We start from the raw sequence: 8,670 nt of genomic DNA on the forward strand, positions 1-8,670 counted from the left end.
AGATTCCAAGACGTGTTCATTGATGATATCCCTATGGACTTACCTCAAAAACAAGGGGATGATGACCATCGAATTGAAATCCTACCAGGAAGCTCACCACCTAACAAGCCTCCTTATTGAGTTTTCCAAGCTCAACAAGAGGAGATCATGAGGCAAGTACAAGAATTGGTAGACAAAGGGATGGTAAGGCCTAGCTCCTCTCCCTTTTGTTCTCCAGCCCTTTTGGTGCAAAAGAAAGATGGTACATATCGCATGTGTGTGGATTATCGAGTGCTAAACCATATCACTATCAAAAACAGATTTCTCGTACCGCGGGTAGAAGATCTATTTGATAATCTATAAGGTTTGACCTACTTCAATAAAATTGACCTTAAAAGTGGCTATCATCAAATGAGGATAGTGAATGAAGATATCTAAAGACCGCGTTCCGTACAACGTTTGGTCTTTATGAATATCTAGTCATTACTTTTGGCTTGACTAATGCACCAGCCACATTCAATTGTTTAATGGAGAAAATCTTTAGACCCTACCGTAAGTTCACTGGAGTGTTTTTTGATGATATCATCATATACTCAAGTCCTTGGAGTAACACAAGCAACACCTCCATGTAAATTTTCAAGCTTTGAGGGAGAATGAGTTTTTTATCAATCAAAAGAAGAGTGGATTTTTTATTCAAGAGATTTAATACTTAGGTCATATTATCGCACAAGATGATATCCGTATGGATCCATCAAAGTTGGAGGTAATAAAAGCATGGCCTAATCCAAGGAATCTACATGAGCTAAGAAGATTTATTGGTATGTGTGCATACTATAGATGATTCATACCCAAATTCTCTCAAATAGCAGGACCATTGCATGACTTAACGAAGAGAAATGTTAAGTACTCATGGACTACTAAGGAGAAAAATTTGTTTGACAAGCTCAAAGAGAAGCTTACCTCCCAACCAGTCCTTATGCTTCCAGATCTCTCAAATCCATTTCAGGTCCAATGTGATGCTTGTGGTGATTGTCTTGGAGCAGTTTTGCTTCAAGAGGGGCATGGCATAGCATATAAGAGCCAAAGGCTCAATGCCAATGAACGAGTCTTGGGCATATGCGAAAAAGAGCTTTTAGCTGTTCTACATGCCCTAGACACGTGGAAGCACTATCTACTGGGGACTCTGGTCTCCTTATTCCTGCTATTTGGTTTTTGTGTGATTTGGATCAATTTAGGTCAAGCAAAAGTCAATTCACAGACCTCGTTTAGGGGTTTCACCTTGAACTGTTTTTGACACTTTTAATGAGCTTTTTGGACTTTTTTTGACAATGTTTCTTTGGGGACTTTAGTTCCCAATGGTCTTTACTATAGACTGGAAAAGTTTATGTCCAAAAATTTCTCAGAGGGTACATGGATTGCAATCCATGTTCCACCACTTTTGGATCTGAACTTTGGTGTGCTGATAGCTTATCATGTTTGTAGCTTGCTCCATAAAGAATTTCTAGATTTGGATCAGTTTTTCCCTACAAAAACTGACTTCTACAGTCTGTTGTCATAGTTTTGACAATGAACTATTTTTGGTACTTTTTTTGCAAATGGTTCTTTTGGGAAAGTTGTTCCAAATGATACCAACTACCTACTGCTCAAATCTCAGCCAAGACTTTTTGATGAGGTATATGGATCGTGATCCATGTTCCATTACATCTGAACACCAAGTTTGGTCTGATGACTATCTGACACCCTATTAGTGAATTTGGGAATTTTTCAATTCCCACTTTCAACAAAAGCTTAAGATTTGACCACATGGTCAAATATTATACAAATTTTTGAGATCATGGCTTGGAAGATCTTTTCAAGTACTACCTTGTGGAAGGATTTGGTCTTAGAAAAGAGGTTGAGATTTGTTCATATGGACAAATCTTCAAGACATTGGTGATTCCCAAATTGTCTCTAAAGTCTAAAACTCTCTAATATGGTGTTATCTGTAGTGTCAGTAGTCTATTCCACCACTTCTTTTTGAATTTGGACAATTTTTTCCGAATGAAAAGTGAATTTTTTTGTCTGCCTTGCGATTTTTGGCTATCTGGTAGAATTTTGGTGCTTTGATCAACTTTTTTAATTTTTTGCTATACTCCCTTTGGAAAAGTTGTTCCCCTAGTTATCAGGGATGTGCTTGTCAAATATCAGTCCCAAATGTCGAAAGGTGCATGGATTGCGATCCATGTTTGACAACATTTTTCATGAATTTTGTTATGCAGACTCTCTATTCTCTATAGAAGCCAAATCTCACCCCTTTTTGAATTTAGATCCAAAAAAGTTGAAAACCCCCATATTTTGTGTATGAAATGCATGTTTTGTTGTTTTTCCCTGACAGTCAATTTTGATGTGATTTTTGAGTTTCTCTGTCAAGAAAACTTGATGAGAGCAATGTCCCATTGTTGCATAGTGCCACTAGTCACTTTTCTGCCAAAACGGTCTCTGAGGTACATCAATTGTGATCCATGTTCCTCCATAGATTCTGGCCAAACTTTCCAAATTGCTTCTAGAAAGTCTAACAATGCTCTTGATCTACAAATTTTTAAATTTGGATCATTTTTGAGGTCTCTACCATCAAATTTTTAGAATTTCAAAATTATGGTCATTTCGGTCAAAATATGGTTTTTACTATTTTTCCCTCAATTTTTTAGCCCAAATTTGATGGTGGTAGTTTCTACTTACCATAGTCCTAAGTACTCAAATGAAACATGAAACAAAAACAAACAAAAGGTATAAAACAAAGTCAAACCAGAAAACTGAACAGCACTCTAAAAGCATAGAGAAAATTGAAGAATGAAATGCTTTTGGCTATTTCACTCACAACCCTCTTTACCTCTCGAGAATAGATCTAGCAAGTCCTCGACTTCTAGACTCTATCAAGCACTAAACCTCATGTCTAGCTACTTCGCTGCTAAAGTGTAAATGGAATGGAAGACAAATCTTCAAAAACAAAAAGCTCTAAATACGCACAAGGTCACTCACCAACTGAGGATCATATCCCCGATAGCGGCGCCAATGTTAGCGGGTTGTTGTGAGGACGTCTAGCATAGTAATCTGGCACTAACATAATGTCAATACTCAGGGAAATGACTTGGATGGGGCACGAAGACTCTATGAGGTTGTCAATCTCAAGAAGTGAACCTAACAAGCTAGCGCAACAACTCAATAAGCAAACCAATCGGTCAATGATCAGGGAAATCTGCATATGTCCTTTCTCACCGCTCTAGGTCATCACGCCATTTTCGCATTTGAACGAGCTTGAAATGCAACAAAACTTTAGGAGGAGGTCTAGGACACCTAGGGGCACTATCCTACCAAGTCTGGTCGTAATCTGACAAGGTGACAAAATCACGATTCTTCATGAAAAAGGTCCTAAAAACTGCAACAAAACTATCCAAACAAAACTATTCAAAAAGTCACCCTATGGTCTAAGAACACTGTCCTATGGTCAAAATGACTAAAAACAGTGATTCAAGCACTCAAATATGCAATAAATGCTCTCAGACGCATTGTCACAAACCACAGCAAAACTGACAATGCTTACACTTGAATGGAAGAGCAAAGAGAGAGGAGCACAATGCAAGTTTCAAAATTGAAAATAGATTACCCAATCATTAGTTTTGTGATGATTATAAGTTGGAGCAGCTTTGTAGCTTGAGCATACAATTTTAGAGCTCCTTTCTTCTCTAAAGATAAGCCTTCTTTCACATTAAGGTTATTGACCTTTATACTTAGGAACTTGTAAATGGGCCAATGCTGGTTCACATGGATCTTTACAATTGTCATCACAAAATTACAACTCAGGAGATTGACTTGCTACTCTAGAATTAGGATTTACATGAGTATTACTACACTAGATCGGCAAAATAATAAACTACAAATGTGGTGTCCAGATACGTGTTCGGCCAGGTGGGTGTCCGTCCGGTTTGTCTCTTAACACTTTCTCACCAACCTTTGTTTGATCTTACCAAAGCCATCGCTAGTTGGCAGACTTGATGCTTCACTTGTACTCTAACCTTTCACTCGAGAACTGCTTTTGGTACTACTGGGACTCACACCTTGCACTTTCGGAATGCTCTTAAAATACTAGTCTTTAGTATGATGAACCAGCTTGTGAGCCTTCAAGACCACCTAGACAATGTACAAAAAAGACTTCGAACACTCTATTGGTGGTTTTCACCACTTTATAGATGGTTTTCAGCATTGTATTGGTATTTTTTACCACTTACTGAGGGTTTTCACCATTGTATTGGTGGTTTCGACCACTTTATTACTAAATTCCACCACCATGGAATGAAGTACCCACCAAGAAATCTTAAAACTAGCTACTTTTGACCAGTTTCAATAGGTTTTCACCATTGTATAGGTGGTTTTCAAGACTCTATTAGTGCTTTTTACCACTATATTAAGCGTGGTCCACCATTGTATTGGTGGTTTCAACCACTTTATTGCTGAATTCCACCACCACGGAATGAAGTACCCACCAAGAAATCTTAAAACCTAGCTTCTTTTGACCCGTTTCAATAAGTTTCCACAATGTATAGGTGGTTTCCACCACTCATAGATGGTTTCCAACACTATATTGGTGGTTTTTACCACAATATTGAGGTTTCCACCATTTTGTTGGTGGTTTTAACCACCGAAGACTCAGGTACCTAGTAAGAAATCTTAAGGCCCAGTGAATTTTACCAGTTTCAATAGGTTTCTACCAAGTCAATGGTTTTCACCATTCCTTTACTGGTTTAAAGTGCAACCAATTCTGGTTTCTAGTAGGTCTATTTGTGCTTTCTACTCATCCCAGGGGTATGGTTTCTACCACTTTCCATTTGATAGACTAGCCAAGACCTCATTAAAAGAGACTTATCTCTTGTAATCATGCTTGAAGACTTGTAGAACCATAGCCATTCTAGAGGGAAGAAAATTGGGGATGGCCTGTGTCACCATTACACGAGAAAACTGGGGTCCACCACAAAAATCATAGCTCCGCATTCGTAACTCCAAAAATTCTGAAAAAAATTGAGCTAAAAGTTGAGATCACGAGCTACATCTTTCATGTTGAACGCTCCTTTAGATTCAGGATTCTTCTTTACTTAAAAAATTCAGCCAAATAATGTATTATTTGTGGCTGCAAAGGTCTTTTGGTGGTCCCCTTTGAGTGGACTTCTCTCTTGCCTTCAAGTGTAAGCTCCTTCATGTGTATGAAAACATGACCTAGAGTTTTGAAAAGATTGGCAATCATCTAGATAGAGGTATTATTGAAATTTGAAAGTGGGGTTGAGGTTTAAAAATGAAAACTAGTGAATAAAATATTTGGTAGGGTGGATTAATATATATATACATGAAAAATATATTAGAAAATACTAAAATATATAATGTAATTTAGAATATATATATATTTAATATTTAAGGTCAAAAGAGAGATCAACAAAGAAAGCTTAACTTATTTATGCTACATCGTGATTGATTAGCATAAGTATTATTTATTTAATAAAGGCTAAAACGTTTGTGAAAAAGGGAAGAAAAAAGCAAAAGAAACTTATATAATAGGAAATATTTTTGGTAAAAGAGAAAAAATTTGGGGGGTTCCCATGCATGGAAAAGCATGCCTCATTAGCCCTCACCCTAAAGCTAGAGGTATTCATGCCTCTAGTGTTGTACTTGATTCTTCTTCAATTGAGGTGGAGGAGTCTTTCTCCTCGGGGATTTCCATCATAGGTACTTGATCAAATCTCAAAAAGTACCGCTTCAACCTCCATCCATTGACACGTGTTTTGTGGAGCCTACCATCTGCATCCATCAATCGGTAACTGCCATTGGCGTAGCGCTTTCTAATGACAAATGGCCCCTCCCATCTGGGTGAAAACTTTTTATCCTTCCTAGTGTCAAACGTGTTATCATACCGTAGGACCAAAATACCTTTCTTGAGACCTTTTGCCCTAAGTCTCGTGTTGAAGGTAGGTCGACGTTGCTCTGCCTGTGCTGCATAATAGTTGATAGCATCTTCTCTGTCTAGTTGAAGCCTCTCTAGATCAAGAATGTGGTTGTGGAGATGAGCATTAGGACGTTCCACCTGCCCAGCTAGCACCCTGAGACTAGCCAATTGTACTTCAATGGGTAAAATGGCTTCCTTACCAAACACCAAGTGATATGGTGTGAACCCAAGGGATGTGCGAAATGAAGTGCGATAAGCCCAAAGTGCAGCCATAAGATGCTTGTCCCAATCACTTTTGTGATTGTTTACATGCTTAGTGATGATCTTGTAGATCATACCATTTACCTTTTCCACCAAACCATTGCATTGTGGGTAGTAGGGAGTTGAGTGTCCTCGTGAGATACCTAACTTCTCCATTAGCTCTCCTACAAGGTCTCCTCTAAAACCTGGTCCCCTGTCAGAAATTATTTCAAGAGGAGTGCCAAAATGGCAACAAATGTTTTCAAATACGAACTTAGCCACTTCCTTAGCTGTAATCCCGGTGGTGGCAACTGCTTCAGCCCACCTGGTCATGTAGTCCACACCCATGATGATATAAAATTTACTTGATTGGCTCCTTGGCAAAGGCCCAATAGCATCAATTCCCCATTTCTCAAATGGTCCATATGAGATTATAGGAGTCTGTGGCTCATATGTGAGCCTCCTATCCCCTGCCTTTTGACATTCCTTGCATGTTTTACACCAATGATGCACATCCCTATGTAGACTAGGCCATACAAACCCATCTTGTAGAATCTTTCTACTAGTGATGTCAAGTGCAAAGTGTCCTCCGCAAACACCATCATGGCAACTTGAAATGATTTCAGTGATCTCTCTAGAGAGAGGTACACGCCTAAGAATTTGATCCTTACCCTTACAGTAGAAGTCGTCATTGATAAGGCGGTATTTTGTTGCCTTGCGCACAAGCCACTTCTTTTGGCCCTTAGTAAGATCCTTAGGACACTCTCCTGTGTCCAAGAAACTCATGATGCCAGGCATAGCATCGCTACCTTGGAAGAGAGGCAACTTCAACTTGATAGCACCCACCACTGAAACATCTTGCAACTTCTCTCTAGCTAGAGCATCTGCTTCTTGATTTTCTGCTCGAGGGACATGATGTAATTGTACAACTTGAAATTTCCCTAAAAGTTCCTTGACTTTGCGCAAATGGCCTAGCAAGCTATGATTTTTACAAGCCCAAGTTCCTTGTATTTGTTTTATTAAAAGCATGGCATCACCAAATACATTTAACAGTTGAATGCCCTATGTCACACACCACTCTAACCCAAGAGTTAAAGCTGCATATTCTGCCTCATTGTTAAAGTGAGAATCCAAGAGATTCCCAATGGAGAAAACCTTGTCCCCTTTCTCGTTGAAGATGACAATGCCTGCTGCATCTTCGTCCACTTTCCTCTTGTAGTCTCCATCAAATAAAAGAGAGTGAGCCTCCTCTACCTTAGGGACTTCCAGCACAGGTGTAATATCTTGATCATTTGGCTTTATCTTTAGCTTCTTTTCATAGTGGCGATGAGTGAGAATACTTCCTAGACTGGCCCTTGTGGATTTCTCCACTTGCATTGTGTAGTCAAACTCTTGTAGCCTTGTGATCCATTTGGAAATCCTAGAAGAAACATCCATGTGCTGCATTACATAAGGAAACACTTCTTCCATTGTTAAGATTATGAATGGTCTAGACAATAAATAAGAGAGAAATTTTGTGGTAGCAAACATTAATGCAAGCACCATGTGCTCCACTGCCGTGTATCCCTTTTCTGATGGAGTCATCATTCGACTAGAGAAGTAGATAGGACGCATGAAAGAAGTTTGAGGATCCTTTTGCATCAATACAGCCCCAAGTGTGTCATTTCCCACACTAGGGTTTACATAAAATGGCTCGTCCCACTTTGGAGGTGCTATGGTGGGAAGTGAAGCTAGAATTTGTTTTACCTCATTGAATTGTTGTTCATTTTCTTCACTCCAAGTGAAGATCTCTTGATGGGTAACTTGTTGTAAAGGGAGAACCACTTGGGAGAACAAGTGAATGAACCTACTCAAATACCTCACCTTTTGAAGAAAAAAGACCAATTGCTTTGTTGTGGTGGGAGAGGTCAAAGCCACCAAGGCTTGAACCTTGCTTGGGTCAGCTTCAATGCCGTTGGCCGAGATCACATATATGGCTAAGAAGAGTAACCTTGCTTTCACCAATGTGGCATTTCTCCACATTGAGTTGGCCACCCAAAGCTTGTAGCCTAGCTAGACCTTCATAAACTTTCTTCAAATGAAGAGAGCAAGAGCTATAGATACAAAAGTCATCAATAAAAACACGGATTGATTTTCCAAAGAATTGCTGAAAAACAAATGTCACATATCGCTGAAAAATGGCTGGAGCATTAGTGAGACCGAAAGGCATAACTCTGTAAGCAAAACATCCCCATGGTGTGATGAAGGTTGTCTTCTTTTGATCTTCTTCGGCGATGCTAATTTGGAAGTAGCCTGAGTAGCCATCACATACCGTGTAGCGCTCATGTCTTGCTACCTCATTGAGCATTTCGTCTTGAAAAGGAAGAGGAAAATGGTCCCTCTTTGTGGCTGCATTAAGAGGCTTGTAATCAACACAAACCCTCCACTTACCATTCTTCTTTGGTGTGACTACCACTGGAGAAACCCACTCTGAGTCTTCAACA

The sequence above is a fragment of the Adiantum capillus-veneris genome, chromosome 6, assembly GCF_014529385.1.
Source record: "Adiantum capillus-veneris isolate H3 chromosome 6, ASM1452938v2, whole genome shotgun sequence".
NCBI classification, from domain to species: domain Eukaryota; kingdom Viridiplantae; phylum Streptophyta; class Polypodiopsida; order Polypodiales; family Pteridaceae; genus Adiantum; species Adiantum capillus-veneris.